Source organism: Vombatus ursinus, unplaced genomic scaffold (genome assembly GCF_900497805.2).
Source record: "Vombatus ursinus unplaced genomic scaffold, bare-nosed wombat genome assembly UNPS02009975.1, whole genome shotgun sequence".
NCBI classification, from domain to species: Eukaryota; Metazoa; Chordata; class Mammalia; order Diprotodontia; family Vombatidae; genus Vombatus; species Vombatus ursinus.
In genome coordinates this window covers 7,838,827-7,864,844 of record NW_020949753.1, presented here as the reverse complement: position 1 = coordinate 7,864,844, position 26,018 = coordinate 7,838,827, and positions in this window count along the sequence as shown.

Genomic DNA, 26,018 nt, shown 5'->3' with positions numbered 1-26,018 from the left:
TAGCTTAAAACTGCATGAAGACTTTTGGGATAGCCTGTATATTAATGGTAGACAGGAATAATGGTATACATTTGAGATTCCAGATTAGAAGTTATTGCATATATAACCAGCAGTTCACCTATAATTACCTACTTGAGCTTCTAGAGAGCCATGAGACTGACTAAAAGCTGAGCCCCTATTCTTCCTAAAGAAGGGTAAAAGGGTATGTGTCCAACACTAGAGTCCATCATGTCAGAATCTACCCACGGGGGATGCATGGAAGCAAATAAAAAGGCCCAACTCTTATATTCCACTGCTCTTGCCACCAACACAACATTTCTGCAAATCTGGACTGTTGTGGTCACCCTCCAATCCAAGACTCACAGCAGACAATAAACTTGCCAAAGACTAAAGTGGGGGAGCAGAAAGGCAAGGCCAGCAGAAGCTGGAGAGAGCAGATGCCATTGAATTGTAAGCAGAGTTGGAGTAAATGGTGAGGCAAGCACTGGATATGGCCAGGCCAAGTATAATAGTAGTGAGACACACAAGCAGGATAGACAAATGGCAGAGGCAACTCAGAATTGCAAGCACAGCAGGGCCTAGAAGTCCTTTGTCTCTTCCTGTAATCCTCACACTGGGTTCCCAGGGCCTGCTCCTCTCCATAGACTTTTGATTACCAGGGGTCATGCTACTTGAAGATGTTTCCTCCCTGGAATGCCTCTGTGTTTGTGTCTGTCTAAAGAGGTGCCTCTACTCCCTGCTAAATGATGTAGTGCAGGGGTGGGGAACCTGCAGCCTAGAGGCCACATGTATCCCTCTAGGTCCTCAAGTGTGGCCCTTTGACTAAATTCAAACTTCACAGAACAAAAATCCTTTTATTGGGTTACTTTTAAAATAACATGGTTTTCCAATTCCTATAAACATCACATTTTCCATATATATTCTTAGGATCATAGATTTAGAGATAGAAAGGACCTTTGAGGTCATCTAGTCCATTCTCTCTTTTTACAGATAAGGTTAAGGTACTAGGCCAAGGTCCCAAGGGAAATCTTTTCCTTTTATTGGGATTTATTCTGTGAAGTTTAAATTTAGTCAAAGGACCACACTTGAGGACCTAGAAGGCCACATGTGGCCTCAAGACCACAGGTTCACTCACCTGATATAGTGTCTCCTTCTGGTCCAGGAGCTCCCCACCAAAATTACAAGGGGATGTAGGAGACAGAGGGTGGAGAAGAAAGAAATTCCCTCCTTCTTCCCCACCCCCAGCCCTGCTGGGGTCTTTTCCACAGGCAGATCCTGACTTGTTATCTCTCTCATTCTCTTACAAACCCTCAAATTCATCCATGGTTTAGCTGTTTAAAGCCTCCAAAGACTTTTTAGCTGTTTTGTTTTGTTTCAATTTGTTCTATTTTATTAGCTCAGATAATAAAGTGCCATTCCCTTTTGACACCAATCAGAGAGGTATTTGCATCTCATAAAGGGATCAAGGCATAGATTCATCTTGCTGGCACATTAAAACTTCATCATGTGTGACTATATTTGAGCAGTTTTGGGCCTAGCCAAAAGATGCACTGAGCAGTTTGAAAATAAAGAATATTTCATCTGTCATTCTTTTTACAGAATCTGGTATAAATATTGTATTAATTTTGCTCTTATTTGCAGTTTCAATGGAGGATCCTATCTGTGATTTCATTGGGATAGGGAATTGGCTATGAGAAAATTCCTAAAGTAAGTCAATACCTGCTCCCTAACCTATAGTCTCAGTGAATTACCCAGGGCATTAAAGGGTTAAGTAATTTGCCCAGGGTCAAATAGCTAGCAGGTGTCATAGGCAAGACTTAAACTCAGGGTCAGCTAGGTGGTGTAGTGGCTAAAGCTCTGGCCTTGGAGTCAAGAGGACTTGAGTTCAAATCTTGCCTCAGACAATTGACATTTATCAGCTGTGTGACTTAATTCAGACCATCTTGAAAGCAGGGTTTATCCTCTTTGTATCTCCAGGACACCTTAATTTGTGCATAGTACGGTTGGAAGAATGAAAGCCTATGGACAAGGAATATTGCATAAGAGGTACTTTCAGATACTATGGATGGGTGGTTTTGCTAAAGTGCTTTTTTTTCCTTTTAAAATTTTTTTTACTTGGATCAATCACTTAATAGGAGAGGGAGAATAGTCTGTGGAAATGAATGTGATGCAAAAGCAAAAGGATCAATACAAATAAGAAAGATTTTTTTTTTAAAGCAAGAGTCTGTAACAATTGACAGTCATTCGTTATCTATCACTCATTAACTTGGAAAATTGCTTTACAAATACATTTCTTAAAATATGACTATTGACTACAGAAAATGTGCATGCTAGATAGTTATGTTAAAAAAATCAAAAGTGCAATCACCTTTTTTTTAAATTATGTTATGTTGTGGAAATGCTTGTTTTATTCCACAAATTAAAAATAAAATAAATTTTTTTAAAAAACCAACCAAATGAAAAATTCCTAGATTAATGGAAAATTGTCCATTCAAGTTCTAACTATGCAGAGTTGAACCAACTACTAAAATTCTCAGATTTAGCCTTGCTGAGCCTCATTCCAAATACTGGCAACAACATGAAATCCAAGTAAAGCCTTGAAGCAGGACAAACTCCTATGTGCCTGACAAATTATTTGAGCTTTCCTTGACATCACAGAAATGGGCGTTATTTTAGCTTTACTCTTTGTTTTTTGTTTTGTTTTGTTTTGTTTTAAACTAATGGACAAAGCATCAGAAAAAGATTGCTTCGTTTTGATCAGCAGATGGCGGCATTACCCCTTCAGAATCCCTGAAACCTCTCACTTGTAAGAGAGTGTTGTAGTAGTGTTTATCTTACATTGCATCTCCAGTGGCTGAAATATCAAATGCATTCTGCTAACTAATAAATGTCATTCCTCAAAGGAGGAAAATGTAGCTATGAAAAGAATCTCCAGGTTACTTTAAAAATAACGTAATTGTCCAATTCCTATAAACATTACATTTTCCATATATATTCATAGGATCATAGATTTACAGGTAGAAAGGACATTAGAGATCATCTCGTCCAATTCTCTATTTTTACAGATAAAGTTAAGGTGCTGGGTCAAGGTCCCACAGGAAATGAGTTCCAAAGTCAGATTTCCAACACTGTTGTTGAATACTGTTGTCCTACAATGTTCTAACATTATTTTCTGACAATCCTTAAAAAAGGAAACATTTGCAAGAGAAAAAATGTCTGTTTCTGGAAAGAAAATTCAAATGAGGTTTTAGCTAAGTGTGCCCATCACTTAACCTTTGCAGGTCATAGTTTCCTCATCAGTAAAATGAGAGCATAACCAGATATTGGCATTTTTCCCTGAGAATAAGAAAAAGGTAAGAAACTCTAATGGTGACTTCTGGGGATTGTAGTCCCAGACAGAATTTTCTTCACCCTGAGAGGGTAATGTAGAGGGGATTATGTCCCCTAGGTATTAGGGGAAATGTTTGTACCTTGTTCTGGCTATATTTTTGAAATAAATATTTCTTTGTGAAAGGGAATGAATATTAAGTGTTAAATAGTACTAGGATGCTAATTACTGGGTGCCTAAAAGTGGGGAGAACAGGGATAATGAGACAGAAGAGAGACCCTGAAGGGAAGATTAGCAAGCCTGGCTCTGAGGAACAGAGACATGGAAAGAGACAGTGAGAGACAGAAACAGAGGGAAAGAGAAAGAGAAAGAAGAGAGAGACAAAGAGACAGAGAGAGACAGAAACAGAGACAGAGAGACAGAGACAGGAAGAGACAGAGAGAGAGAGAGAATTGCAGGGTTGGCTCCAGTGGCCAATCCACTGAAAACAACCTTGAGACAGGATGGCTAGATTGGACTGATGGTGATGACAAGAGTTGCTCCTTGAGCATCAATGCAAGGACAGTAAAAGTTGAACTTCTCTGCTGCCTGTTGCTGGCCAGTGGTTTCTATGTGAATTAGGCAGTTAGGTGGCACAGTGGATAGAGCACTGGGCATGAAATCAGGAAGATCTGAGTTCAAATTCAACCTCAGACACAAACTGACTGGCTGTGTGACCCTTAACCACTTCCAACCTCAGCTTTCTTATCTGTAAGAACAGAGATAATAATAGCATCTATCTCTCAGGGTTATTGTGAAAATAAAATGAGATATTTGTAAAGCACTTTGCAGCTTTAAAGTGCTGTACAAATGCTATTATTATTGGTACTTATCTCTTTATTTCTATATCCTGATTTTATTTCATAGAAAAAATGATCAATCATAACTTCTTTGTGATATATTTTTTGTAAATTACTTACAATAATTTACAAAGATAAAATTTAAGGGGGTATAATGGAGAACAACAGTGAATGGATAGAAATACTCAGAATTAAAACAAGATGGAGGTCTGTATATCAGTGTAAAATAGTTTGGATTAGATCCTGGCTTAGCCATTCCAGGCTCTAATCATGAAAAAAAAATGTTATGGCTTTGATGGTTTTTTTAAATAAATTTTTCACTGATATATTTAGTTTTTAAGTTACCAAAATTTCTCCCATCATTTCTCACTTTCCCTCTTCCCTAAGAGTTGCTTCATATAAAAAAATATTTTTAAGAAAAAAAAAGAAAAAAGAAGAGAAAAAATCAGCAAAACTAATAATGTACCAAAAATTCTTAAAATATATACAATGTTCCACAGCCAAGCCTTACCTTCCTTTACAAAGGAGGGGGGTGGGATGTCTTTTCATATCTATTCTTTGAGGTCATGTTTATTCCTTGTAATTTTGAAATATTCATTTTGATTGTTTTATTTTTTCCCATTTCTGTTGGAGTCATTCTGTATATTGTTTTCTAGGCTCTGCTTATTTCATTCTGCATCAGTTTGTGTATGTATTTCTATGTTTTCCTGCATCCATCATATTCATCACTTCTTAAAGCACTGTAATATCCCATTGCAACTTTTTGTAGTAAAATAAAATGTGGACCTACTTTATTTCCAATTTTTAACTCTCACAAAAAGTGCTGAGATAAATATTTTGGTGTATATGGGAATTTTCTTCTTATAGTCTCCATGGGGCATAAGCCTAGTAATGGAATCTCTGAGTTAAAGGGTATGAATATTTTAACCATTTTATTTGCATAATATCAAATTGATTCCCAAAACCACTTTGCTGATTCATAACTCCAACCACAATACCTATCATTCCTCAATTCCTGAAACATTGAGTATTCTCATCTCTTGCCATTTTTTTTAACAATTTACAAGGTATTAGGCAAAATCCAGGGCTATTTTGATTTTCATATATTTTATTATACTTGATTTGTAGCATTTTTCATGTAGTTATTAATAGTTTGCAATCCTTCTTTTGAGAAATGTTTATTCCTATCCTTTGATTACTTAAAGATTGGAGAATAGTTTTTGGTTCTATATATTTCTGTTGTCTACATATCTTTTATATAAAACCTTTATCTGAAAAGTTGATACAAATTTTTTTTTTCACCTTCAGTGACTTCTGTTCTCTTTCTGGATGCATTAGTTTGGTTTGAGCAGATGCTTTTCAATTTCATATAATCAAAATTCTCTATTTCATCTTCTGTAATTGCATCTTTCCTGTGTTTGGTGAAGAATACACCTCCAACCATAGCTTTGAATGGCATATGATCTGTTCCTCTAATTTTTTCGTGGCATGATCTTTATTATTAGAGTCACCTATTCATTTTGAATTTATTATAAAATATGGTATAAGATATCAGACTAAGCTTAATTTCTGCTAGACTGCTTTCCAGTTTTCCTAGCAATTTTCATCAACTAGAAAGTTTTTTCCTAAGAAATTTATGTTTTCTGGTTTATTAAATTACAGATCATTGAGTGTTATTGTTCCTGATTCTCCCTTGTCTAGTCTGTTCTATTGATCTATTTCTCTATTTTTTTTTGGCCAAGACCAAAATGGTTTTAATGGTTGCTAATTTATAATATAGTTTGAGGTCCAGAATTGCTATTGCCCATTCCTATCTTTTTGTTTGTTTGTTTGTTTCCTTGGATATCCTAGATCTTTTGTTCCTCCAAATTAATTTCATTATTATTTTATCTTTAAAATGTGCCTTTGACAGCTTGATTAGTATAGCAATAAAACTGCAAATTAACTTTGGTAATACTGTCATTTTTATGATATTGGTGTGACTCAGCTATGAGAGCTGAATAATCTAGGTCCTACTGAAGTAGTTCTTCATTTCCTTAAAGAGCACTTTGTAATTGAACCTATATGACTATTTTGTGTGTTTTGATCAATTGATCACCAAAGTGTTCATGTATTTTGTAGTTATTTTGAATGGTATTTTCTACTATTGCCTCTTGGATTTTGTTATAATTGTGTAGAAAAGCTATTAATACTCATGGGTTCATTTTGTAGCTTGCAAATTTTCTGAAGCTATTATCTTAATATCATTGCTGATTCCCCAGGATTTTCTAAGATCATTAATTTTCATCATGGCGTCAGTAAATAGGGATAGCTTTGTTGACTCTTTACCTATCTTTATGCTTTTTCTTTTATTGTTATTGCTAACATTTCATCTATATCAAATAATAGCTAAGAGACTGAGTATTCTTGCTTTACTCATATTTGTTTTTTTAATTTATTTTATTTTTAACTTGTGTAATAAAACAAGCATGTACACGACATAGTACAATAAAAAAAGATGATTGCATATGAATCTGCAAATCTGCTATGCACAACTTGCTATTCCTTTCAAATACACAACAAAATTATCACGTAAATTTCTTTTTTTTCCTTTTTCTTCTTCCCTCCCCCCTACCCTGAAATGGTTACCATTAGACACAAATAGGTGTGTGTGTGTGTGTGTGTGTGAGTGTGTTATTCTATACATACTTCTATTTATCAATTCTTTCTTTGGATGCAGATAGCATCTTTTTTCATATGTCCTTTATAGTTAATTTGGGTATTTATAATAAACAAAATAACTTATTCACTCAAAGTTGCTCTTAAAACAATATTGCTGTTACTATATACAATGTTCTCTTGGTTCTGCTCATTTCACTCTTCATTATTTCATGCAAATCTTCCATGTTTTTCTAAAATGACTGAACTCATCATTTCTTATAGCACAGTAGTATTCCATCCTAATCATATACCAGAGCTTGTTCAGCCATTCCCCAATTGATGGCTATAGCTGCAATTTCCAGTTCTTTAGCACCCAGAGAGCTGCTATCAATATTTTAGAACATACAGGTTCTTTTCCTTTTCCCTTAATCATCTCTGGAAATACAGCAACCATTAGTATTACTCAGTGAGCTGTAGCCCTGACAATGAGAGGTAACAACAATGAGACAAGTCTGATTCATAGCAGGGCTTCATGACCAGAACATAGGCACTTGTCCAGTGCTTGTCTAAGCTCAGAGAACACCTGGTGATGGTCAAAGCAATACAGTCATTATGTGATTTTGCCAGAGGGTGAGATAATCCAGAGGGCGAGAGCAAAGGATTGTTATTATTCCAAGCTCAGGGCACAGTTTACTGACTGGACCTTAGCTCTGGAAAACAGGGTGTCTCCTAATATGGCTGTTACTGTGTATAATGTTGTCCTGGTTCTGTTCACTTCACTTTGCATCATTTCATGTAAGGCTTTCCAGGTTTTTCTGAAATCATCCTGCTTATCACTTTTTATAGCACAATAATATTCCATTACAATCATATACCACAGCTTGTTTAGCCATTCCCCAATTGAGGGGCATCCCTTTGATTTCCAATCCTTAGCCATCACAAAAAGAGCTGCTGTAAATATTTTTGTGCATATAAGTCCTTTCCCTTTTCTTTTTTTTTTATGTCTTTGGGATACAGACTTAACAGTGATTTGCTAGGATAAAAGGGTATGCAGTTTTATAGCCCTTTGGGCATAGTTCAAAATTGCTCTCCAGAATGGTTGGATCACTTCACACCTCCACCAACAGTGCATTAGTATCCCAATTTTCCCATTTCAACATTTATCATTTTCCTTTTCTGTCATATTAGCCAATCTGATAGGTGTGAGGTGGTACCTCAGAGTTGTTTTAATTTGCATTTCTCTAATAAACAGTGATTTAGAGTATTTTTTCATATGACTATAGACAGCTTTAATTTCTTCATCTGAAAACTGGTTGTTAATATCCTTTGACCATTTATTAATTGGGGAAGACTCCCCACTTTTCTTTTTTCCTTATAATTTTGGTTGCATTAGTTTTGTTTATGCAAAAGCCTTTAAATTTAATATAATCAAAATTATCTATTTTACATTTTATAATGCTTTCTATCTCTTGGTTAATCATAAATTCTTCCCTTATCCATAGATCTGACAGATAAATTGATATATGCTCTCCTAATTTGCTTATGGTATCACCCTTCATTTGTAATTCATGTATCTATTTTCACCTTATCATGGTATATGGTGTGAGATATCGGTCTAGTGATGAGTTTTTGTTCTAAAAGCTTGGATCTTTGGGTTTATAATATATCAGATTACTATGGTCATTTACTATAATGTAATTTGTATGTAATCTGTTCCACTGATCCACCACTCTATTTCTTAGCCTGTACCGGATTGTTTTGATAATTACTACTTTATAATACAGTTTGAGATCTGGTGCAGCTAGACTGCCTTCCTTCACTTTTTTTTTTTATCAATTCCCTTGATATACTTCACCTTTTGTTCTTCCAGATGAATTTTGTAATTATTTTTTTCCTAGTTTTATAAAATAAATTTTTGATTGTTTGGTATGGCACTAATAGATTAATTTAGGTAGAATTGTCATTTTTATTATATTGACTTGTCCCACCCATGAGCAATTAATACTTTTCCAGTTGTTTAGATCCAACTTTATTTGTGTGGAAAAATGTTCTGTAGTTGTGTTCATATAGTTCCTGGGTTTGTCTTGGCACGTAGACTCCCATATACTTGACCATCTTGATGAACTCCACCAGCCTCTGGAGGCTCTTGCCTCCTTATCCTACTGAGGATCTTTCCCTGCCAACCCTCAACTTTGGACTGCTTCCATCAGTCTTCACTCCTATTCATAGTCTACTGAACAAAGCTCGAAAAAATCTCAAAACCTATGCTAACCACGTCCATTACAAATTTGTGTTTCAAAATCTCAACTGTGCCCTCACTGCAGCAAGGCAATATTTTTACACCTGCATAATTGTTTCACTATTTCACTCACCACAGTAGCTCTTTTAAACCTTTTTACCTCTCCTCAAACTTTCCTTGGCTCTCCAAACTCCCACCTTCTCAGCTGAGATGGTAGGAGGTGGGAGGGAAGCTGAGGAAACTAGGAGGCAGAGATGTGGGGAGAGACAGAGAAAGAGAGAGAGAGAGAGAGAGAGAGAGAGAGAGAGAGAGAGAGAGAGAGAGAAAGAGAGAGAAAGAGAGAGAGACATACAGAGACAGAGACAGAGACAGAGAGAAAGAGAGAGAAAGAGCTTCAGTCAGTAGATTGAGTGTTTTGTACAAGGAACAGGATAAATATTGGTGTTACTATACTGCAAAGTATGTGAGGGAAGTAAAATGTGTGAACCCTGGAAAGGTAGGAAATGACTTTGAAGACCAGATGGATGGTTTTCTATTTGATTCTGGAGGGGGTAAGGAGCTGCTTGAGTGTATTTATTGCAGAGCCACATGGTCAAGCTTGTGACTTATGAAGATCACTTTATTAGCTGAGTGGATATGGACTAGAAGGAGAGGGATTTGAGGCAGGGACGCCAACAGAAGGCAATTGCTGCAGTCCAGACATGAGGGAATGAGGGCCTGCATGAAGGTACTAGCAGTGCCAGAGGAGATAAGGTGGCACATACCTAAGACATGGAGAAGATAGAATTGAAGGAGTTGGCAGGTGTTTGGATATGGGAGAAGTGGGGAGGATGAGAGAGATTAAGGAGTTAAGGATGATACTTCCGTTTCAAACTTGGGTAACTGACAGGAGGCAGCTAGGTGACTCAGTGAACAGTCAGGCAGACCTGGGTTCAAATCTAAACTCAAACATTTGTGAATTGTGTGTCCTTGGGCAAGTCACTGAAACTCTATTTGCCTCAGTTTTCTTAACTGTAAAATGGGAATAATAATAGTACCTATCTTCCAGAGTTGTTGTGAGGATTAAATGAGACAATATGTATAAAGTGCTTTAGCACAGTGCCTTGCACATAGTATGTGCTACATAAATGTTATTACTTAATATTATTATGTATTATTATATTATTTTAACATAAATGTTGTTGCTATTATTGGGAGGTAGATGGTGTTCTTTGTCAATAATAAGGAATTTGGGAAGCATGCAAGGTTTAGGGAGAAAGATAATAAGTTCAGTTTTGGACATGTTGAGTTTAAGATGTCTATGGAATATCTGGTTGAGATGTCCAAAAGATAGTTGGAGATAACAGCCTGGAAGTGAGCAAATAGGTTAGGGTGTGCTAAATGGATCAGAGATAAATACAAAAGAAATTCACCTAAAAGAAAATTGGAGGGGCAGCTAGGTGGTGCAGTGGGTACAGCTACAGCCAGGAGGACCTGAATTCAAATTCGGCCTCAGACACTTGATACTTACTAGCTGTGTGACCCTGGGCAAGTCACTTAACCTCAACTGCTTCACCAAAAAGAAAAAAAGAAAAGAAAAGAAGAAAAAAAAAAGAAAAAGAAAATTGGCCCGAGTCTGGCCAGTTTACTAAGATACACATGCCAGGAGTTGTGTAGACAGTACAGAACCAAGGTGCAATTTAAAATCCAAATCAGTAATCCCACTAGATGCTTTATATTTTTCTGAGGCTTCAGCATCAATCCTTCAGCACATTGTTGCAGTAGTTATAAATAAAGTTACTGAGTCCCGTTTGAAGGGTTTCATTTTGTTTTTGTCAAATGGGAGCTCATGAGTGTTCTGTCTTTGGTATTCCTTTTGTGGACAGGAAATAAATATTTGTTTTACACCTGATTTACATGTAGATTGAGTACCCTTTAAACACATCCTTTTGAGGAAAGCCTAGACATGAGCCTAAACCTAAGCCTTAAATAATCTGTCCCCAGGGTAATGGTATAATGAGCCTCAAAGAGTGTGAGAAAAATAGAAATTAGCTCCCCTCTCATTAGAAGCCAGGCTCCCCCAGGACTGAATCCAGTCTTACTGCACATATGGGCCAAGAGCAGAGCAGAGGGGTCCTTTGGGAGACAGAATAAGTACAGCGCACCAACCCCTTGGTCTCAGCAGTGGTTCTCAGTGTTAGACTTATAAAACAAATTATGGTAGATAATGGGATGAAGAGACAAATTGGGGGGGGGGGGAATCAGAGCAAATGGAAGAAACACTTGTGGAACTAAAGGAACCAATACTACTTTCTGTAGAAAGCCCCCCAATACTACTTTCTGTAGAAGAAGCCCCCAATACTATTTTCTGTAGAAGAAGAATCTCCTCTCAAAAGCATTGTGACAACTTGTCTTAAATTGACATTGCTGAACAATGGAAATAAATGGGACCTGTCATGGGCATCTCTGTGTGTGGCCGAGGAGTAGGTCATGAGAAATTGAGTGGTTAGGGTATATAAGGGAGCCTTAATATGTGTGTTGAAGTCTCCACGTAGGAGGGGACAAGTTGAGGAGGAGGATCTGTGAGCAAGGTCCTAAACTCTCTGAGGAAGGAAGGAGTTCTGGAAGTCTGTAGACTACAGCCATTAGCATCTTGTTTGCATGACAAATATAGATTGAATGAACAGCCTCCTTGCTATTCCTCACACAAGAGATTCCATCTCCACAGAACATTTTTACTGGATCTTCCCCATGCCTAGAATTTTCTCCCTCTTCTTCTCTGCCTCCTGACTTCCTTCAGGTTTTAGTTAAAGTACTATCTTCACAAGAGGTCCTTCCTGGTTCTAGGGTATAGAGAAGTCTTCTGAACATGTAGAGAGGTTAGAAAACTGGTCCTCCTTAATGTTAATGCCTTCTGTCTGAGATTACCTCCAATTTATCCTGTACATATCTTGTTTATATGTCGCTGTTTGCAAGTTGTTGACCTCCATTAGATTGCGAACTCCTTAAGAGCAGGGCCTGTTTTTTGCCCTTCTTTGTAAACCCAGCACTTAAGACAGACAGTGCCTGGAACATAGTAGGTGATTAATACATTTTTGTTGATTTGACCTGACTTTAAGAAAGTTTTTAAAATTTATTATTTGTTTTTAACATTCATATTTTAAAATGTTGAGTTCCAAATGAGAAGGCAAAAAATGTGATGTCAATTATACATGTGAAATTATGCAAAACATATTTTCACATTAGCCATGTTGTAAAAAAAAAGAAAAAGCAAGAAAAATTAAAAAAATATGCTTCAATAGGTGCTCAGACTCCATCAATTCTTCTCTGGGATAGTATTTTTCATCATAAGTCCTTTGGAATTATCTTGGATCATTGCATTGATCAGAATAGCTAAGTGGTTCACAGCTGATTATCATACAATATTGCTGTTACTGTATACAATGTTCTCCAGGTTCTGCTCCCTTTGTTTTGCATCAGTTCATGTCTTTCCAAGTTTATCTGAAAGCATCCTGCTCATCATTTCTTATAGCACAATATTATTACATCACAATTATACGCCACATTTGTTCAGCCTGACTTCCTAAGGCAGAAGCTTCCATTGCCACCAGCCAGCTGTACCCATTGGACCCAGCACCTCTAGACTGTGCAAACTCTTCACCTCCAAGCCTGGACATGGTCACTTTGAAGCTAATGTTCAATCACCTACTCAAGAAAAGAAACACAAAGCAGAAGACAGCCTTGTGCTCATATATAAATTATCTAATTGAATCCATGCTCCAAATGGGAGTGAAGGCAGAGTTAGAGGAAAGATTCATTCACTCAACTCCAGTATAGGGAGTCTAGAGACATAATGTAACACTTATCACGAGAGAGTTGAAGCTCACATGTTGAGTCATAGTATCCTTGTATCACCCAAAAATTTTGAGAGAAGCTCTGCCCACATTTTCCCTGGGATGGCTCCTTCAGGTCAATATCATCTCAGCTTCATATAGCTCCTTGGTGCTCAGCAATAACAATTTCACATTAAATAATAATACAGCTATGTGAGAAAATGGGTTGATGGTTTCTCGTAATGTTTAAGGCAAATCGTATTTGTTATAACCGACCACGTAGTTAGGGGCTCTATTATTACCACCAAACCTTTAGCAGTCTGAGTCTCAAAGTGTGAGGCATCTGACAGCATGGTCTGTCTTTGTCACTACAGTATTTCTATTTAAGTAGCCACAGTAAAGGAGAAAAGTGTTTGCTTGACTTACCGTTCTGTTCATTACCAAAGAGCTTTTGTGAGGGGGGATTTTCAGTTTTTGTTGTTGCTGTTTAGTTGTGTCTGACTCTTTATGATCCCATTTGGGGTTTTCTTAGAAAAGATATTGCAGTGGTTTGCCATTTCCTTCTTCAGCTCATTTTACAGACAAGTAAACTGAAGCAATCAGGGTTAAGTGACTTGCCCAGGGTCACACAGCTAGTGAATGTCAAAGGCCAAATTTGAACTCAGGTCTTTCTGACTCCACATCTAGCACTCTATCCATTCTGCCACCTAGCTGCCACCTAGATTTTTAGTTTACAGGATATCAATAAGAGAATCTATGTTTACATTTTGAATATGACATTTATTTTACTATTACTCTATAATCTACTAGAACACATCTTTTGAACACACATGAAATATACTATGCATAATTTTTCAGGTTCACTGAACACACGGTTTAATGTTGAAAAACAGAATCTTTTATCTGCAGTGGTGGTAGGAGCAATAGCTCCTAGGGTTCTTGCCACATAGGCTGGACTAGTTTTTCCTCAGGCCCTGCCATGTAGGAAGGAAACAAGCATTTATAAAGCTCCTACTATGTGTCAGATAGTGTGCTAAGCACTTTACAAACATTATCTCATTTGATCCTCACAACAGGGTCATAAGATCTTATCAGTCCTGCTGATAGTGTGATTAAAAATAAAAAGCCCTAGAAGGCAAGAGCTATTGTTGTCCATATTTGACAGTTGGGGAAACTGAGGCAGACAGAAGTTAATGATTTGCTCAGGGTCCCACAGTTTCTGAGGATGGACTTTTTACTCGGGTTTTCCTGATTCCAGACCCAGTGCTCTAATCACTGCACCACCTAGCTGCTTCTAAGGTTCAATAGCTTTTCTTGATGACCATGCCACATAGGTTAAGCTAGTTTTTCCTTAAATGATATTAAAATAGTCCTTGAGACTTAATTGGCCCAGAAGACTAAGGCTTGAACCACTAACATACTTTCCTGGGGGTCCCTGAATATAAAAGTCAAGGGGAATGAAGAGTACCTTCTCCCTCAGGCTGAACACAGCACACCATCATGGAGAAAGGCACTTCCCAATGAATCAGGATTGAGTCTTTGCTGCATAGCGCTTCCACACTACGGTTAAAGAAACCTTTGTAAACTGCTAGATGGTCTATGAGGGGTGTAGTGGAAGCAGCGTCTTAAAGGCCCCTGCATGTTTTCAGCTAGCCTATTGAAACTGTCCCCCAGATAAATTGCCCCAGGGAAGCGAGGCTCAGGTGATTGTTATAGCTTCTTAGGGACAAAATCAGCTACAACTGAAGGGGCTTCTGCTCTTCTTTCCTGCTTCTCACTGTAGACCAGCTGCGTAGTGGCACAGGAAAACTGTGCTCCCATAGAGCAGAATGTAGGCTTGATCCTAGATAAACATTCCTTCCTTGCTCTGAATGCCCTTCCCAGGGTTAAGTAAACCATTTTTTTCTTCAATTGTTAGGTAGATAGAGTGTATCATTTTGTTCTAATCTCCAATCCCATCAATAAGGCAAACCCTGCCTGAGTCGCCTGGAATTTTTGTTTAGAGAAGACTTTATTTTATTCCTATGTATTCATCTTTTTACACTAAATTATAGTCTTCCGAATTTTATTGTACACTTAAACAGGTTTCTCATTTTTCTTCTCTTCCGCGTATTTTTACTGCACATCTTCTAGTTTCTCAAAGTTTAATACATCCAATTATTGACTGATTCAGAGTCCAAAGGCACTTTAGAAACTATCTAGTCTAACCCTCTCATTTAAAAAAATGCTTTTTAATGCCTTTTGCTTCTCATAAGTAATTTGTGGAGATTACCACCTACCAATTCAACAAATGGCGTGCTATGGCCACGACACTGCCCTCAGTACGAGGAACACAAAGAAGAAAAAGACAGCTCCTGCCCTTGAACAGCATACGACGTAATGAAGGAAGACAACATAAAAGGAATCTGAAAAGTGGTGGTGGGGGAGGTTAATGGTGAAGTAGAATCCAAAGGGTGTAGCTGGTGTGAAATGGTTGGCCTGGTTGCGAGTCCTCTTTTAATGGAGGCTTTCAGGGCAGTTCTTTGTTCAGCGCTCCATCTATCTCATCTGAGGGGCAGAGGCTGCTGAGGCTACTGATAAGATGTAAGTACCAAAGCTGCTGCACTCTCCAGGGTGTTCAGGTTCCTGGGTGACAGACTTTTCTGGGAACCTGATGATGGTGGAATCTAATCCAATGAGTACAGCTAGTGCTACCACCACTTTCCTCAAACCCAGAATTTGAACCCTTTTGTAACAAAGGATAAGTTAAGCAAAAACCACTGATATAAACACTATGTATAACTAAGCTATTCAAAATTCTTTGCCTATCATTCTCCTCCCTTGGAAGAGGAATTTTTCATCATCTTTCATTATCTGTTCTCTAGGACCAAGATTGGTTGCTATAATTACTCAGATTTTTACTTCCTTTCATTGTATTTATATGTATTAGTGTAACTATGATATACATGATACCATGTATTATTGTGTTTCTAATTTTTTTCTTATATTGTGAAATTTGGGGAGCCATGCTGTTAGAAAAGTAACTTCTCCTTTAATCTGGATGCTGTTAGATTATGAATTGACCTGTTAAAAGAATATGTTAAAATGTTTGAAAAATGGTTTAATGGGGTCTATTTGCTTTAAAGTGGATAATAATAATAACTTACAGTTGGGAGAAGAGTAGCACAGATCCCTTAGGTTATCCTTATCTCTAAGGTTCCTTGGGACTTTCTATTTGGGCAAGGTCATAAGATCTTATCAGCCCTGCTGACATCTTGTGATAAAATGCTAAAGTACTGAAGTTTGAAAAACCAGGACCACATCCAGGCAAAATGGGGAACTTATTAGTTTGCAAAGGTAAGATTCTCTTGACTCAGTTTCCCATTGTGCTATTTCCTTTCTGAACAGGAAAATTTCCCACCTGGCTAATTCTGCACCTGGCTGTGATGCCCTGTGAATAATGTGAAAGTTTTCTGTGTGATTGGCTGTTAACTGTGATTCTTGCCTAGAATCAAACACAGCTAAGGAAATTTCCCCCATCATGGCTTATGTAGGTCAGTCTATGTCCTTGAGGCAACATTATTATAACCATATCCCTCCTTTGCTTTTAGAGCAAATTTCTATAATCAGGGCAGGTGAACAGTGGAAGTCTTATTGTTATAATACTAAATCTATTAGTTAATAGATTAATACCAAAATAGCTCTGGGATACTATAATAGGATGCAAGTATGAAAAATCTTTCCATTTTCAATCTGACTTTGTAGTCAATTCCATATCTTAAGCAACTAAGTAAATGAGTTCTTGGGCTTCCTATCTACTTGCTAATAGTTCATGAGATTGAGTCCTTGAAGTATCTCATTCTTTCAGGATGATATGGGGATAATATCCTCAAAAGGGAGAAATAAGTGAAAGATACAAAAGTTTTCTAATTAAGTAGACTAGCAAATTTTGAGGAAGCAATAGGATCAGACTATTCTCTCTCTCTACACACACACACACTTACATATCTCTATTTATCTATTAAATATATATACATATAAAATTGTTTTCCAAATGTTTCTAATGGGATATATAGGCTTTGAGTATGTTTTAGTAACAAGTTATAAAAAATATGTTATGTTTTACATATAAAATTGTAAAGAAAGTGAAATTATTTTCCTATTTCAAAGTCTCTGTCTGATAATACTAAGAGACAGAAGGACTCATTTTCCAAGTCTGGCCCTCATGGATCTTTTTTATTTTTTAAGATTCTTCCTTCAGCCTATTGCTAGCAGTATCTATATCAAGTACAGGGTTCAGGTCAAGATAGAAACAGCAAGTGGCATGTAGAAACTGAAATTCTCTGAAGTTTCAAGTAAACTTATGAGTTCCTAATTTGTTTTTCTTCTTATAGCTCTGTTGTTCATTGGGTTAGATCCATAAGGTTGGAGCTGGTTTTCACCACATCAGCTAGGTATTAAAAAAACAAATTTAGGAGGTTGTATTAAATTGTATTGAGTCTTGTTAATGGCAGATTTTAGCAAAATCATCTAGGAATTTCTGCAAGTGACTTGGAACTAGAGAAGCAGATCTACTAGGAGGAACTCCCTTCAGAGCTGCCCTGAGAATGAGGCTTATTCCAGAATGTCTAAGATAACATGTTTCTAGGGGCCAGACAACTACCCAGGACATCTGGAACCCAGGATGAAATGTGCTAATTAAAAGGACATTGGAAACAGGTTACCAGGTTACAGGGATATTTGATGATATTTAATATTGATGATCGTTATTATATTGCTTTGGCTTTTTGTTTCATGGTATTTATGTTTGCTGAGTTTTCTTGGCTACCTTGATGACATGCAAATTTCTCCTCTCAAATTAGTCTATGGTAAGCTCTCTAACTAGTTTGATCTGTAGCCTGACTTAGTTTACCTATAGAGTTTATTTAACAAAGTCTATCACCTTAGGGGTTATATAATATCATGACTCTGCTTGTACTCTTTGTATTTCTCAACCCATCTCTTTATTGCCTCTTAATGTAGATTATCATTCCATCTAGAAATCCCCAATAGATAAAGTGTTTAAATAAGTGATCCTGGGGATTGAGAATCCCAGCATCAAAGAGGGGAATGTTACATTAAAAATAACATGAGTAACTCCATTTTGCCTTTCCATCCTTTTGTGAAGTTCCAATTTCTTGTAAGTTAGAACCTGATTTTAGAGAAGCCATAAGATTACTCCTCTACCCAATTTTCACCCCACTTAAGGAATGTCTACCACTCTCCCTCTCACCTTAGTGTCTTCTGATCCTCTACACCAATAAGGAATAAGATGGTCCACTCCCTACAATCCTGTTTTTTCATTCCCTTCAATTACACAATAACTGTAGAAACCAATGGTCTTTGTCATTGGCTGACCAAGAGCCTTTGACCCAATTTGTTTTTGCATCCTCATGCCTTGCTAAATAAATCATCAGTCTGGATATAACTACTTGGTGCCTTTGTTCCACTATAGATAGATAGATAGATGATAGATAGACGGATAGATAGATAGACAGACAGATAGACAAATAGATGGTGTTTTTATTTGTATTAGTGTAGTCATTATATATAGTTATATATGTATACATAATGCTTTTAACATTTTATTTCACTCTATTAATTCATATAAATCTCCCCACATTTTTATGGTTTCTGCATGCCTTTCACTTCTTACTGTACAATAATATTCCCGGACATTTACATACCACATTTTGTTTAGCCACTCCAATTGATGGCCACTTACTTTGCTTCAGGTTTTTTACACTTAATTTGCTGATTCAAAATGTGCTACTGAAAATATATGTGAGACCATTCTTTCTTGGACTTCCTTAGGAAGAAGTTGCCCAGGTGTGGCACTGTGGATCTAAGGGTATTAACATTTTAGCACTTTGCTCAAAAAGTTCCAAACTATTTTCTAGAATGATTGGACCAATTCACAGGTCCACTAACAGTGCATTAGCGTGCCTGACTTCTCATAATCTTTCCAAAAATGACTCTAATCCCTTCATTTTCTAAACGAGGAAACTGAGGCCCAGGGAGGTTAAGTGATTGACCCAAAGGCAAACAGAAATCCTCGGAGTTTGGATTAGAAGTATGTTTTATACTATCAACAATTTAATCTCCATAATTCTTGCAACTCAGTTCAGTCTGAAGTCAACAACAACGCTACGTGTGTGTATGCATGTATATACATATGTATGTATATATATATATATACAATGTACACACATTTTTGTGTGTGTAGATCTATATGCATGTGTGTGTATATTCACACATACATATATATGGTGCCCTATTTGCTTCTTAAGTAAAATAACTCTCTGGGAAATATTAAATCATAATAATTTCATTTAAATTTACTTTTGAAATTATTCAGTAAATTACTAAAAATCACTAAAAAATAAAAATTACTAAAAACGTCATCATTCATGGCATGATGTTCTACTTTCTTATTAATCAACTTCAAAATTCTTTTATCTAATTATAACTTTTTTATGATTCCATCTTTCCCTATGCCTGGCCTCTAACATTGTTTTTTTAACCTCACTGTAAAGATCCTTCCCTTCCACTCCTTTTTCTCCCAGGCCATCAACCCTTCAAGTATACACAATCCTTTCCCTATCTCTTTCCTATTCCTTGTCAAATCAATTCAATTCTACATTATTCTCCACTCTCAAATCCCTTGCCTTCTTGTCCTATTGCTTCTAATGCTGTCCTAATTGCTGATTATACTTCACCAAACCTCAACCTTTGATGACTCCCTTTACTTCTATTCACATATTGCTAAACAGAACTGGGGGAAGTCATGAAGCTGTGCTGCCTGAGTCCACGACAAATGCATGATATTTAGTGTCCATTGAGCCCTCAATAAAGCAACAAACATTCTATTCTTCCCTGCTCTGTATAGCTGCTGTTCCACACATTTTACCTCTCCTCAAGTTTCCCATGGCACCTCCTCTCCCCATGCTCTCAGTCATATCACTTTATACACTGGTGAAAAAAAATGAAGACCATCAGCCAGCAACTCCCTCTTTGCTTTTCTTTGTTATCACACATTTATTCAGACATCTTTCCTAACCACCTCCTTCTTGAGTTTGGTTTTGGATAAAGAAGTGGCTCCTCTCCTTGCCAAGACCGGCCCCTCTTCCGTACCCTAAATTGGGAGACATTTGAATGAGGAAGTGGGAGGAGAATCATCTCAGCTCCCCCATTCAAAAAATGGGAAAAGCCATCAGCTCAGCCTACAGACAATGGGAGTAGTCTACTGCAGCTTTGGTTGACTCAATTAGAATTCTGGTTGAGTGGGTGGTGTTCGTGAATTGGATTTAAGTGAGGCAGGGCTGTGCAGAGTCACCAGCCTCACTCTCTCCTCCGGAGCCATCTGGGTCCAGTGGCAAGATATAGATCAGGAGTGGGTGGTAGGTGAGGTTACAGAGGAACTTGCATTTGAGTTAAATGGGTGGTGGATGAGGTAGTTGTTAGTCCTTGGGTCTTTTCCCAAGAAGACCAATGACATCACTGCGATATCTTGACTTCCACATGAATTGTATTTAAGTGAAGCAGAGTTCCACAGTTGTCAGTCTCACTCTCTGTTCTTGAGTCATCCAAGTCCAGTGGCAGGACAAAATTCAAGATGACTGGCTATGGCCCAGGATGCAGTGGGTGACCTTGACATCTTTGATGTCTGACTAATGTCGAAGCACTCAACAAGTGCCTGCTTCAGATGCTTTCATGGCTGTGGGAACAAACTGTTCTTATCTGCCTATTCCCACTGGTGAAAGTCTTCACATATTTGGGGTAGATATCCCCCTAACTCACCAACAGGTTTGAAGCCTGCCAGTTACCCTCAACCTGGTTTAACTTGTCTTAGCAGTTTACTAGGGTGTGGGCCCTGCACATGTTACAGCAACTTGGAGCCATAGGTGAGAGTCGGGTGACAGGTTGGACATGTAGATGAGCAGTCCTGAAAATGGCTAGGCAAGCCCTCACACCAGAGGTGCTAGTCCTCCCTGAACACACCATGAGGTTACAATGTGAACAATACCACGGTGCATATACAAATTACAATAAATAGGACTGAGACTCAAATGACCAAGGCTACCTGAGTAAAGGGTGGAGGTAACCTTTAAGCAAGTTTTTCCAGGACAGGAATATAGGTGAAGGGTGAAGTTACATGGGTAAGGATTTACCCACGGATTTTAGATTCACATGGGGTGGATGAGTATTAAAGTTCTGCTTGATTAAGTCTTAAAAATAAAATTAAAATCAATTTACAATTTTGTACTTGAGATCTCATCAACTCCTTTGGGTTCAATGATCACCTATAATGAGATGATCCCCACATCTACATGTCTAGCCCAAATACAGTCACATATCATCAACTACCTCATAGATATCTTGTCCAAAATAGAATATATTGTCTAAACTTCCCTACTACTATCAAGGGCAACCCCTTATTCAACCAGTCTCAAACCTCTCTTGAGTACACGCCACAAATCCAATCCATTGTCAAATATTGTCATTTCTACCATCATTGGGATATGTTTACTTCTCTCCATTTGCACAGCCACAACTGTAGTACAAATCATTTTCACTGAAAAATTTGAGATCATTCACTGAGAGTTCCTTCATATATCTTCCTTCTCATTCCACAGAAGCCAGACACCTTCCTCTAAATTTGTTCCTTCACTCCATCTCACATGAAGAAGTGGCCCTTCTCCTTGCCAAGGTAAACCCTTCTACATGCACATTATCCCATTACATCCTGCCTTGTCCAGAATATTGTCTCCTCTATTATCCCCACTCTCTCACTAACCTTCAGTCTTTCCCTATATACTGGTTGTTTCCCTATTGCCTTCAAACATATCTCTTCCATCCTCAAAAATCACTTACTCAATCCATCCCCATTAGCTATTTTCCCATAGCTCTCTTCCTTTTCATGGCTAAATTCCTCGAGAAATCAGTCTACAATTGATTCCTCTACTTTCTCTTCTTTTTCTCTCTTTTTAATTCTATACCAAATTTGTTTTGTGAAGTATGGATTCAGTCAAAGGGCCACACTTGAAGACCTAGATGGCCACGTGTGGCCTCAAGGCCACAGGTTTCCCACCCCTGGGTCTGACTTTTGACCTCATCATTTGAAAATGCTCTCTCCAAAGTTACCAGTGATCTCTTAATTGCCAAATCAAATGGCCTTTCCTCAATCTTCTTTCTTCTTGACCTCTCTGCAGCTTTTGACACTGTCAATCACCCTCTTCTCCTTGGTAGTCTCTTCTGGCTAGATTCTTGTGACACTGCTCTCTCCTGGTTCTCCTATTTGTCTGATCATTCCTTCCCAGTCTCCTTTGCTGGATCTTCATTTAGGTCATGCCCTCCAGAAATGGAGAACCTGCAGCCTTGAGGCCATGTGGTCTTCTAGGTCCTTGGGTATACCCTTTTGACTGAGTCTACGTTTTACAGAATAAATCCTTTTATTAAGGGAATTTGTTCTGTGAACCCCTGACCTAGGCCCTTCTTTTCTTCTCTCTTTTCTCTCTCTCTCTCTCTTTTTTGGTGAGGCAATTGGGGTTAAGTGACTTGCCCAAAGTCACACAGCTAGTGACTGTTATGTGTTGGATTTGAACTCAGGTCCTTCTGACTCCAGGGCTGGTGCTTTATCCACTAGCTACCTGTCCCCCCTTTTCTTCTCCTTCTATACTATCTCACTTGGAGATCCCATTAGCAACTATTTGCCTTTAGGATCAAATATAAAATCCAGTTTGATTTTTAAAGCCCTCTACAACCCGGTCCCTTTCTTCTTTTCCAGTCTTCTTATCCCTTATTCCCCTCCATATATCTTACAATTCAATGACCATGATCTTCTTGCCATTCCTCATACATAGCACTCCATCTCCGGACACCTTGCATTTTCACTGCCTAGAATTCCTTCTCTTCTCACCGATGCTTCTTGGCTTCCCTCGCTTCTTTCAAGTTCCATCTAAAACTTCCCACCTGAAATGTGCCGTTCCTCAGAGATGCCCTCCAGTTTATCCTATATGTACCTTGTTTGTACATAATTGTTTGCATGTTGTCTCCTCCATTAATTAGACTTTGAGCTCCTTGAGAACAGGAAGTGTTTTCGCTTTTCTCTGTATCCTCAGTGCTTACCACAAGACTTGGTACATAATGGGTAGTTAAAAAATTGACTACACTTGACAAGTCTAGACTGTTACCATATTTAGCTTGGACTATCAGAATAGTTTTTTAAATTCTCTTCCTGCCCCTGCTCCTCTTCTCATCTGCAAGATAATTTTTCTAAAGCACCAGGTCTGACCGCAGAACCCCCTGCTCAGTGATCCCCATTGGCTACCTATTATCTCCAAGATCAAAAATAAATTTCTCTGACAATATAAAATACATGGGAATCTACCTACTTAGACAAATCCAGGAATTATATGAACCCCCATTATAAAACACTTTTCACACAAAGCCAGCTCTAAACAATTGGAGAATATTAATTGCTCATGGGTAGGCTGAGCCAATATAATAAAAATAACAATTTTACCTAAATTATTTTGCTCATTCACTGTCATACCACTTAAATTACCCAAAAATTATTTTATAGAGCTAGAAAAAAATAATGACAAAATTCATCTGGAAGAACAAAAGGTTAAGAATATCAATTAAAAAATGTGAAGGAAAGTGGCTTAGCAGTACCAGATATCAAACTGTATTACAAAGTGATAATCATCAAAACAGTCTGGTACTGGTTAAGAAACAGAATGGCAGATCAATGGAATAGATTCGTTAAACAACACACAGTAGTAAATGACCATAGTATTAATACAGTGTTTGACAAACCCATAGATTCAAGATTTTAGCACAAGAAATCACTGTTTGACAAAAATTGCTGGGAATACTAGAAATAATCTAGGTATAGAGCAACATCTCAAACTGCATACCAAGATAAGGTCAAAATGGGTACATGATTTAGACGTAAAGAGCGAATTAGGGTAGCATGGAATATTTTATTTGTCAGATTTATGGATAAGGGAAGAATTTATGACCAAACAAGAGATAGAAAGCATTACAGGATGTAAAATGGATAATTTTGAATATCCCTGCATACTCTTTGATCAAGCAGTACCACTCCTACATCTGTGCCCCAAAGAGCTCAAAGAAAACGGGGAAAGACCTATATATACAAAAATATTTATAGTGACTTTTTTGTGGTGGCAAAGAATTGGAAATTGAGAGGATGTCCATCAAATGGGGAAAGGCTGAAAAAACTGGGGTATAGGGTTGTGATGAAATACTACTGTGCTATAAGAAATGATGAGCAAGATGCTTTCAGAAAAACCTGGAAAGCCTTATATGAACTGATGCAAAGAAAAAAGAACAGAACATTATAACAGCAATATTGTAGGACAATTATCTATGAATGGCTTAGCTATTCTCAGCAATACAATGATCTAAGACAATTCTGAAGGACTTATGACGAAAAATACTATTCACCTCCAGAGAAAGAACTATGATGGAGTCTGAATCAGGTTAAAGCATATATATATATATATATATATTTTTTTTTTTTTTACTTTATTTATTATTCTTGGTTTGGTTTTGGTCTGCTTTTTATTTTGCAACATGGCTACTATGGAAACACTTTGCATGACTTCACACGCATAATCTACATAAAATTGCTTACTATCTCAAGGAGGGAGGAAGGGAGGGGATATGGCACTCAAAATATAAAAATGTTAAAATTTTTTGTTTACATGTAATTGAAAAAAATAAAAATTAAATGAAAAAAACCTTGTGTGTTTGGCACGTAAAGCTCTTCATAAGGTGGTGCCCTCCTACCTTTCTAGTTTTCATAGACTTTACTCCCTTCCACACAATCAATAATTCAGCTCCAATGGCCTGCATGTAGTTCCTCAAATGTGACACTCCATCTGTAGTCTCCATGCCTTTGAGTATTCATTACACCTGGAACATCCCACCACCTTACTTCTACTTCTTGCTTCCCCTGTCTTCTTTCAAGACTTGGCTCAAACTCTCCCTTCTTCAGGAGCTCTTTCCCTGGCTTCCTCCATTTCCCTCTCTGTCCACCTGGACCAGTGTATTCCCCTATAAGCTTCTATCTACTCTGAATATAACATGTATTTCCCTAGTTATTTACACATTATCTCCCTCATTAGGATTTATCCTACTTAAGGAGAGGGGTTCTTTTTGCCTTTCTATCCCCAATGCTTCGCACGATGCCTGGCCCGTAGTAAGCATTTAATAAATGTTTATTGACTGACTGATTTTTTTCCCCCTAGTTTCATAGAATACATTCAAGATGTTTTCTGAGTATACATCCAAAAAGAATCCTTATGAAAACCTCAAATTTGAACTTTTAACTGAAAAAGCCATTATTTTTATAGTAGAATGTTGACTTTGTCTAAGTATGTTGCTTTTCATGTACCTTCTCTTTGAAGGTAACCAGACATCTTCCAAGTCAGACTTTTTATTCCCCCAAGGAGGCAAGGTGTTTTTTTTTTTCTTGGTAGTCACTTCCCCACAGCAGCGGGCACTGTAATCCCCAAAGTGTTCACAGGCATAGTCTGTGTCAGCAATACTGAGCCTTACAGTTACCCAGCAACATAAGAAAGGAAATCATCACAAATTGTTTCAATCCGACTAAGGCAAAGTGGCTAAAGGAAGGAAAAGGCAATTTCCACATGCTTAATTTTCGGAAGAGTAAAAGGAGAAGTTTCTATTTCTCTTTCTCTGTGTATGAAAAATGAGTTTTTTTTTTAATCCCTGTAAAATGACAATTTTAAGATTACGAAGTACAGAGCAGGTGATTTGAATTACTGGGAGTTCCCGAACCATGATAATTATAGTCGTTTTACCTAACTTTTCTTACCCCACCAAGAAACCAGTTTAAAGTAGTCAACCCAGATGTCTCCCATTTACCAACCTTGACAAAACTGCATGTACAAAATTAGCAAACTCCTAAAGTTTCCTATTGTAAACTAGTTTCTGAATAATGACTAGTCTATTGCTCTTAAGTGGTTGAACAATTCTGAATTTATCTTGGGCTTCATCCACATAAATTAAAAGGTATCATAAACAAGGCCCTTTAAAGCAATGAAAAAGATGTCCTCAAAGTTCACTTTATCTTCATAAGACAGGAG